The 10577-nt window shown below is 38.4% G+C and overlaps 1 pseudogene; it reads left to right on the top strand.

Moving 5' to 3' along the window:
- Window positions 1-1133: 1133 nt before the first annotated feature.
- LOC138833393 (U6 spliceosomal RNA) lies at window positions 1134-1232 on the top strand (annotated as a pseudogene).
- The last annotated feature ends 9345 nt before the right edge of the window (window positions 1233-10577 follow it).

The following is a 10577-nucleotide window of genomic DNA, read 5'->3' as shown; positions in this document are numbered from 1 at the left end:
TTTATACCGAAAACATTGCATTGATACTTTTTATATTCTAATATATATTCTAATCCTGATTATTTATATTCCAATCTATTTATTGGAATAATATAAATTCACTTGTCAAATTATCAATTAATTCTAGTAAGATCCACTGTGTGAAATATAAAATCAACACATATAAATATAAAATATATAATTATCTATAAGAAAATATTTTGCATTGTTCTGTTGTGGTTAGGGAATCAAAGGCAACTGTTTTAGAGTATTATTCCATTACCTCTACCTCATTGTTTGGTAGAATTAGAACTAAAGCTTTACCATTCGGGTATGTACAGCTTAGAGGTAAGAGGAAACGCTGTGATTAAAACACTACTAATTTAAGGCTTAATAACCAGGAGAAACATATGGACTTCTCCTGGAGCTATGGAATATATTTGGTGATAGAAAATCAGTGGTGTAAATTCCTGCCTGGTTGGATGGTAATCAGGCCAGTACATTAGGTAATCATGCATATGAACAATTTTTTCACCTTCTTGGCTTTAGCTACTTTTGAAATGGAAGGTACAATAAACAATTATATTTTGATAAAAACCTTCTAGTCTGAAAAGTTCTGTCTGAAATATTCATTTTTCTATGATCCCTTGGAACTAAGATTTATTTTGTTCAAATAAGACAATTTATACGATCAGGGTAAGATATTCTGGTTGGTCTGATCCTTCATGGAAGAAGGGTAAGGTGTCAGGTAGACATTTGTGCCAATGAGACCGTATTTGGGAAAATTTCAACTGCAGAAGTTTAGAAGTAGCTCTTAAGCAAGGCTTACTTTGAATCCGTTAGCTACACAGAGGAAACTCAGTTGAATAAATAAGTACTTGAAAAAGCCATCCCCTTTGGACCTAGCTAAAAAGGCTTCAAAGTATGATTAAACTAAAATGAAAAAGATTTAAAATAGTCATTGACAAAAAAATTACAAATGTGAGCAATCCACTGAACAATATAATTATTTTCCATTATACACAGAATTTTAGGGAAATAAGATCAGTAGCATTGTTAGGAACAATAAGGTTTCCTTGTTACAAACAGGCACCCGAGGATATAATCCTGTATAAATATTGCATCATTAACTACCTAAACTTAGAGGACATTACATGCTTCAGCAGCACATGTACCCAATTTACACCAATACAGAGATTAACATGGCAATTGCAAAGGATGAAATGAAAATCTGTGAATTATTCCAGATTTTTCATTCTTCAGATGCAAGAAATGAAAAACAATTATTAAAAAGTTGATTACAAAATTACAAGTGTAATAATACATGTAATTCATATAAATAAAAGTTAGTTTGACATCATTGCATTAAATCTTCACCTTAGAAAGGCCTTTACATAGCATAATTGTTATAAAACTTTTAAAATTAGACAACATTGTCATTTTATTCCAAAGAAATATACTATAAGGACCTAGTAAAAAAGGAATCTTAAACTGTTTTGGTATGGAATGCAATCTGAAAGGACACATTTATTAAGGAACCTATATATTAAAAAACAATGTAGAATTCAAAGTCTTATATCTAGGAAAGAATAAAATAGATTATGGGCATTATACAAACAGAATACAGAATATTTTAAAGTATAATTTTTCACATAAGCACCAGAAATATCTTTAGTTTCTTTAGTACTCATTTCAACAGATAAATTAAAATTATTTCTGAATAAAAAAAGCAAAAACTCGAGTGGTTCCAAGATGGTGACGGGGAAGTAGGGGAACGCCACAGCTCTCCCCAACCAAAAAGAGAGTTTGAGTTCGTTTAATCTCCCCCAGAGACCGACAACAACAACAAAATCAACATCCAGAGAAAAACAGGAGTTGAAAAGAAGAATTTCACAACATAGAAGCTTGAAGACGCCTCCCGCAACGTCTATTGGCCACAAAGCATCGTGCCAAGCCATGGCCAGCCCAGCCTGGTGGGAGCTGCCGGTGGCCCAGAGACACAGGGAGTTGTCTGCAGATCACCCGCACCAAAGACCCCTGAGGTATCAGTGTCAGACTGGCTAATCCTGATGAATGAAGAAACCTCTGAGCAGGGAAATTACACAAAGATCCCACCCCTTCCCCTCACTCTCCATTGGAGCAGAGAGGCTCCATCCCACCAAAGCCACTCAGCCCCATGGCAGGAACCTCAGAGATACATGAGATGCCCACAGAACACCACAGCAGAAGAATTGAAAGGAACTGGTGCTGATCCAGAGAGTGCAAACAGAGACAAACCCCAGCAATCAGAACCTGCACAGAGGCCCCTCCCCACCCCTCGGGTGGAGGCCGGAGGCCCATCCCGTGGAGCGGACACAAACAGTGTCAATGGAGGCAGTGACAGAAAAGAAACACACAGAGCCACCACCTCTCAGCCTAGCCCACAACCACCTCAATTGAATTCTGACTACAATGGCAACCAACAACCTACATCACACAGAAACAACGAGCTCCAGGGTGAGTACCCCACAGGGGACAGTGTATGCCTCAACGGAAACCAGAGCTGGTGGGAATCCCCAGACCCCCTACCCCAAAACCTGCACCACAGGACCCACTAAAACTAGAAACCTTTCAAGAGCTCCACCAGCCCATGGATCACACTCAGTTGGCCAGGCTAGAACAAGAGAGACCCTGGAAGGAAGCTTCAATGCCCAAGCCTGGAACAGCGCCACTGGGTCAAGACACCCAACGGTGGAAGAAATTTGAACTGTGTACTCCAAGCTGCATAATCTAGGTGGGATACACAGCAGCACAGGTCCAACAGGTGTGCCCAGGCTGGGGTCTAGGACCAGGCCTGGGGATCTGGTGCCTGAGCAACATAACCAACTCCTCCCAACTGAAATCAGAAGCTGAGCATATGCCTCAGCAGAGGGGAGAAAAACAGGGAACTGCACTCCTGGTAATCATGCCTGTGACAGCAAAAGATGAGGGGGGGTTCAGGACAAGAGAAGCCCAAATCCCACAAGAACCTGACCCATGTATTCTAGGCTAGGAATTGAACAACACAGGCCTCCAGCACCCGATAATAGTCAGGAGCTCAGACTGGTAAGGTGCTCAGCAGTACAGTGCTTGTCTTAGGTGAAAGAGACCATGGATCTGAATCCTCAGCAAAACATAAGCAGAAACGGCCAGATGTGGTGCTCTGGGTCAAATGGTAGGGTGCCAGCCCTGAGCTGAAGAGCTGAGGGACAGCACCCAAGGCCAGAGTTCAAGCCCACAAATAGCCAAAAAAAGTAAAACAAAACAAAACATCAGGAGACCATAGCAGACTCCAGAATCTGGGAGAGTACATCCAGCACATCCGAACTTGCCAAGAGCACCTGTAGGAACAAACAGGAGCAGTCTAGACTGCTCAACCCTTCAAAAGGCGGGAACTGCCAGTGATCTACAGCAGAGAGCTGAGAATCCTGTGTGGGTCAGACCAGCAGCTGGAGGTCGGCCCCCAACAGAACCGAGATCAGGTACAGGCTCTCTCTACCAGCACAGAAACAGTAACCAAGCAAAGACAGACACCTATTGACCAAAACAAAATTTCAGATTAGTCTGCAATAATGCCTGAATAACCATGAGAAAATCACAGAGAAATATTACAAGATTTATCAACACCTAGGATAGCAAGCTATCTCTAAAGCCAGCAGCAACCCCTGGGAGAGCCCCACTGGGAGCAAAACAGGAATGGAAGACAAACACTACATCCAAGACATGCTGGAGGCAATGACTCAAGAAATAAAGTGAGAAATAGACCAGAATTTGAAAGAACACCAGGTCGAAATACCAAAAGAGGTGCAGGACATCAAACAGGAGATGCATGCAAAAATAGAGGTAGCACACACCTCACTAAGCCATGAGATAAGTGAAAATATAGAGGCAGTACACACCTCATTAAGAGGTGAGATTAGTATTTTGAAAACCAACATTGAATCCATTGACATCAACAATGAGTCCATTTTCCTCCATGCAAACCACAATGGAAGCCACAGTTAACAGAGTGAACAAAATGGAATATAGAAGACAGAATACATCAGCTGGAACAAAAAATGACAGATATGGAAAAATCACTTAAATTATACCAAAGGGAAATTCAAGGGCAAGCAGATAGTGCCAAGAAATTTAACCTTCATATACGAAGGTGAGGAATATCAAAGCAAGGGAATGCAACACCTTTTCCACAAGGTAATCGGTGAAAATTTTCCCCATCTCAAAAAAGAACATCTTACCCACATAACAGAAGCATATAGAACACCTAACAAGCAGGATCCCAGGAGAAACACTTCTAGACACATTATAGAATAAATGATAGATCTGAATGATAAGGAAAAAGTCTTGAATGCAGCAAAAATGGAGAAGGAGCTATACTACTATAGGAAAAATATTAGAATCACTATAGATCTCTCCACACAAACACTGATTGCAAGAAAGGACTGGGAAAGTAACACATGAGCCCTGAGAGCCAATAACTGCCAACCCAGACTGATATACTCAGAAAAGCTAGCATTCACATTCGATGGAGAACTGAAAATTTTCAATAGCAAAGAAAAACTAAATTAATACATAAACATTAAGCCAGCATTACAAAGATTACTAAGAGGTGGAACACAACCTGAGAAAAGCAACCAAGAACAGGGACCTGCACCCAGACAGGCATTAATAGAAGTCTATCTGAGCAAGGACAGAGGAAAGGAAAGAAGAAAAACAGTGACCATAATGGATCTCTCTATACTATCTCTTAAGATTAACGGGCTTACTTCAACAATCAAAAAAAAAGAACTGCAGTTTGGATCCTAAAACATGACCCATCCATCTGTTGACTTCAGGAGACCCACCTCTAAGCCAAACATGCAAACAAACTCAGAGTGAAGGGTTGGAAAAGGATCTACCAATCAAATGCCCCTAGTAAGAAAGCAGTCGTAGCAATCTTTATATCTGACAAAATAAACTTGTCATTAAAATCATTACAATGTCATACCATCCCTGCATCTCTGGGATGAAGCCTACCTGCTCATAGTGTATGATTTTTGTAATGTGTTTCTGGATTCTTTTAGCTAGAATCTTGTTAAGGATCTTTGCAACTGTGTTCATCAAGGAAATTGGCCTGTAATTCTCCTTTTTGGTTGGGTCTTTGCCTGGTTTGGGGATGAGTGTGATATTGGCTTCGTAGAATGAGATTGGGATAGCTCCCTCCTTCTCTGTTTCTCTGAAGAGCTTTAGGAGTGTGCGTATTAGTTCTTCTTTAAAGGTCTTATAGAAGTCTGCTATGAATCCATCTGGTCCTGGGCTTTTTTGGTTGGAAGACTTTTGATAGCTTCCTGTATCTCGTTGTAGGATATTGGCTTATTTAATTGGTTTCTTCTTTTCTCAGTTTGGGCAACTTGGATTTCTCTAAAAATGCATTAATATCTGCCAGGTTTTCTTCCTTTAGAGATTATAACTTTTGAAAATAGTCCATTAGGATTGTTTGGATATCTTGGGTACGTGTTATGATTTTTCCCGTGGCATCCCTAATCCTGTTAAAATGGATTTCCTCTATTCCTTTTTTAATTAATCTTGAAAACAATCCATCAATTTTGTTTATTTTTTCAAAGAACCAGCTTTTTGTTTGATTAATTTTGGCTGTAATTTTTTTTATTTTCTAATTGGTTAATCTCTGCTCTTAATTTGGTTATCTGGCTCCGTCTAGTATCCATAGGTTCCATTTTTTCATGTTTTTCTAGCTGTTTTAATTGCAACATGAGATTATTTATTTGGTCTGTCTCCATTTTCTTGATGTGGGCAATGAGGGCAATAAATTTGCCCCTCAGGACTGCTTTTGCTGTGTCCCACAAGTTTCTTTGTGAGATATTTTTCATTTTCATTGAGTTGTAGGAAATGTTTTATTTCTTCTCTGATCTCTTCCATTACCCAGGCATTGCTAAGGAGTGTACTGTTCAATTTGCATTTATTAGAGAAATTTCTGCGGTATGCTTTGTTATTGAGAAGTGGCTTGATTCCACTATGTTCAGATAGGATACAGGGGATTATATCGTCCCTTTGTATTTGCTTATGTTTCTTGCATGAACTATGATATGGTCTATTTTGGAGAAAGTTCCATGTGCTGCTGAGAAGAATGTGTACTGTGTTGTTTTACGATGAAATACTCGGTAGATGTCAGTTAATCTGGCTTGAAGTATGGCCTCACTTAATTTAGTAGCTTCTTTGCCAATCCTCTGGTTGGTAGGCCTGTCCTTTGGTGAGAGCGGTGTGTTGAAGTCTCCTAGTATTATCGTATTGGGATCTATTTTATTCTGTAAGTCAATAAATGTAATCCAACACATCAACAGAGCCAAGGTCAAGAGTCACATGATTTTCGCCACAGATGCAGAAAAGGCCTTTGATAAAATTCAACATTCATTCATGCTAAAGGCTCTGGAGCAAACAGAAATAGCAGGAACATTTCTTAAAACAATAAAACCATTTATGACAGACCAATAGCCAATATTATACTTAATGGTGAAAAGCTACAACCAATTCTCCTAAAATCAGGATAAGGCAGGGATGCCCACTGTCTCCACTGCTCTTCAATATAGTCCTGGAACCTTTAGCCTGGTCAATAAGGCAAGAAAAATACATGAAAGGGATCTGTATAGGGAAAGAAGAGGTTAAACTATTCCTTTTTGCAGACAACATGATATTATACTTTCATGATCCCAAAATCTCCATTTTCAAACTCTTAGAAATCATAAATCACTTCGGCAAAGTAACAGGATACAAAATAAACCCACAAAATTCAGCTGCCTTCCTGTACACTGACAATGTACAAGAAGAGAGGGAAATAAAGGGAGTAACCCTATTCACAATAACCTCCCCAAAAATAAAATATTTAGGAATTAACCTAACCAAAGATGTAAAAGAACTATTTAATGAAAACTATAAAAAGATAAAGAAAGAAATTTGAGAAGACACTAGGAAATGGAAAGAACTCCCATACTCTTGGATAGGCCAACTTAATATAGCGAAGATGGCAATATTGCCAAAATTAATATACAAATTCAGTGCAATTCCTATTAAAATCCTAATGACTTACATCACTAAAATACAGAAAACAGTCCAAAAATTCATGTGGAACAACAAAAGACCTAGAATAGCCAAACCAATTCTAGGGAATAAAGACAAAATGGGAGGGATATCCATGCTGCACTTCAATCTATACTACAGAGCTATAATAACAAAGACAGCATGGTACTGGCACAAAAACAGACCAGAAGTCCAATGGAGCAGAATAGAAGATCCAGAAATAAATCCACAGGCCTACAGCCAGCTGATATTAGACAAAGGCGCCCAAGACATACAATGGAAGAAACATAGCCTCTTCTACCACTAGTGCTGGGAAAACTGGGCTGCCACATGCAGAAAACTAAAAGTGGACCCCAGCCTATCAACATGCACCAACATCAACTCAAAATAGATTAAAGATCTTAACATTAAAACTGAATCGCTGAAACTACTGCAGGACAGAGTAGGAGAGACACTTGAACTAATAGACACAGGAAGGAACTTCCTGAACAGAGTCCCAGGATCAATACAAATTGGAGAGAGACAACAAATGGGACTACTTTAAAATAAAAAGCTTCTGCACAGATAAATGTATTGCAACCAAGCTAGAAAGACAAATAACTAATTGGGAAAAAAATATTTACCAGCAATATATCAGACAACGGGTTAACATCCAGTATATACAAGGAACTCAAGAAACTAATCCCTCCTAAACCTAACAAATCAATTACTAAATGGGCAAGGGAAGTAAAGAGGGACTTCCCAGAGGAAGAAATAAAAATGGCAAAGAAACACATGAGGAAATGTTCATCATCCCTGGTGGTGAAGGAAATGTAAATAAAGACAACCATGAGATACCACCTTACCCCAGTCAGAATGTCACATATCCACAAATCAGCCAACGACAATTGCTGGAGGGGATGTGGAGAAAGAGGAACCCTATTACACTGCTGGTGGGAATGTACACTTATACAACCACTTTGGAAAGCACTCTGGAGGGTCCTAGGAAAGATAAACATTGATCTCCCTTATAACACAGTCATACCACGTTTAGGCATCTACCCTGAACAACAGGAATCAATATACAATGACACGTGCTCCTCAATATTTATTGCAGCACTGTTCACAATAGCTAGGATATGGAAACAACCCAGATGCAGCACCACAGATGAATGTATCCAAAAATTGTAGTATCTACAAACAATGGAATATTATGCAGCCATTAGAAATGACAAAATAATGGCATTTGCAGGGAAATGGATGGAGCTAGAAGGTGATCATGTTGAGCAAGGTAAGCCAAGAGCAAAGAGACAAACGGTACATGGTCTCCCTGATAAGTGGATGCTAAATCCAAAATGTTAGGTGATACGACAAAATTAACAGGACTTAAGAAACAAAGAACTCCCACTCATCTGGTCGAAACACTACTAAATATCCCCATACTGCTGATCACATGTATGTTGTATTGTGTACGCCATTATATGTTATAGACTGTGATAGACAATTTGCTCCAGGAAAGTTAGAATGAACTTATGACTTTAAATGAGCATCCTCATTTCACAATACTGTGAAATTTGGGAAGTTATGTAATCACTTCATCAAAATTAAAAAAAAAGAACCTCAGGGAAGTATGGAAGGAAGGGATAGTAGGGGGAAAACAATAGAGGGGGTAACAATGCTCAATAGGAAGTGTAATCATTACCTTGCTCATGTAACTGTAACCCTCTGTATAGTATCTTTACAATAAAAAATTTAAAAAAAGATCCAATCGACAGTAAAAAATATAAACTAAAATCAATACAAAAAGACAAGGATGGACACTACATATTAATACAGGGAACAATACAAGAGGAGGATATTACCATCATCTACCTATCATTAGCCAAACATCGGTGCACCCAAAGATGTTAAGCAAATACTCTCAAACTTACAGAATAAAATAGATCCAATATGATAATACTAGGAGACTTTTAACACCCCACTCTCACCAAAGGACAGGTCTACCAACCAGAGTATTGGCAAAGAAGCTATCGAATTAATGAGGCCATACTTCAAGCAGAACTGACATTTACCAAGTATTTCACCCTAAAAACAACACAGTACACATTCTTCTCAGCAGCTCATGGTACTTTCTCCAAAATAGCCCATATAATAGTTCATGCAAGAAACTTAAGCAAATTCAAGGAGATTGACATAATCCCCTGTATCCTATCTGACCATAGTGGAATCAAGCTAGTTCTCAATAACAAAACATACTGCAGAAATTACTCAAATACATGAAAATTGAACAGCTCACTTCAAAGCAATGCCTGGGTAATGGAAGTGATTAAAGAAGAAATTAAAAAATTCCTACAACTCAATGAAAATGAAAATACCTCGCAAAAACCTTTTGGGACACAGCAAAAGCAGTCCTGATGGACAAATTTATTGCCATCAGTGCCCACATCAAGAAAATAGAGACAGACCAAGAAAATAATCTCATGTTGCAATTAAAAAAGGTAGAAAAACATGAAAAAATGGAACCTAAAGTTACTAAACAGAGCCAGATAACCAAACTAAGAGCGGAGATTATTGAAATAGAGAATTGGAGAATCATAGCCAAAATTAACCAAACAAAAAGCTGGTTGAAAAAATAAATAAAATTGATAGCTATTTGGCAAGATTAATTTTAAAAAGAAGAGAGGAAACCCATTTTAACAGGATTAGGGATGCCACGGGAAAAATCACAACACGTACCCAAGATGCCCAAACAATTTTAACGGACTACTTTGAAAAGTTATACCCTCTAAAGAAAGAAAACCTGGCAGAAATGGATGCATTTTCAGAGAAATACAAGTTTCCCAAATTGAGCAAGGAAGAAGTAAATCAATTAAATAAGCCAATATCCTACAAGGAGATACAGGAAGCAATCAGAGGTCTTCCAACAACAACAAAAAGCCCAGGTCCAGATAGATTCGCAACAGAATTCTATACGACCTTTAAAGAATAACTAACACCTATACTCTTCAAGCTCTTCAGAGAAACAGAGAAGGAGGGAGCTATCCTAAACACATTCTACTAAGCCAATATCACATTCATCCCCAAACCAGGCAAAGACCCAACCAAAAAGGAGAATTACAGGCCAATTTCCTTGATGAACACAGGTGCAAAGGTCATTAAAAAGATTCTAGCTAACAGAATCCAGAAACACATAAAAAAACATACATTAAAACCAAGTAGACTTCATCCCAGAGATGCAGGGATGGTTTAGCATAGGTAAGTCAATAAATATAATACAACACAACAACAGAGCCCAGGTCAAGAATCACATGATTATCTCCACAAATGCAGAAAAGGTTTTTGATAAAATTCAACATTCATTCATGCTAAAAGCTTTGGAGGCAATAGGAATAGAAGGAACATTTCTTAAAACATTAAAAGCCATTTACGACAGACCAATAACTAATACTATGCTTAATGGGGAAAAGCTACAACCAATTCTCTTAAAATCAGGAACAAGGCAAGGATGCCCACTGTCTCTACTCCTGTTC

This window comes from Dipodomys merriami, unplaced genomic scaffold (genome assembly GCF_024711535.1).
Source record: "Dipodomys merriami isolate MVZ:Mamm:240054 unplaced genomic scaffold, mDipMer1.0.p SCAF_2045, whole genome shotgun sequence".
Classification (NCBI taxonomy): domain Eukaryota; kingdom Metazoa; phylum Chordata; class Mammalia; order Rodentia; family Heteromyidae; genus Dipodomys; species Dipodomys merriami.
The sequence above is the reverse complement of the archived record's forward strand: the minus strand, read 5'-3'. Positions and strand labels throughout refer to the sequence as shown.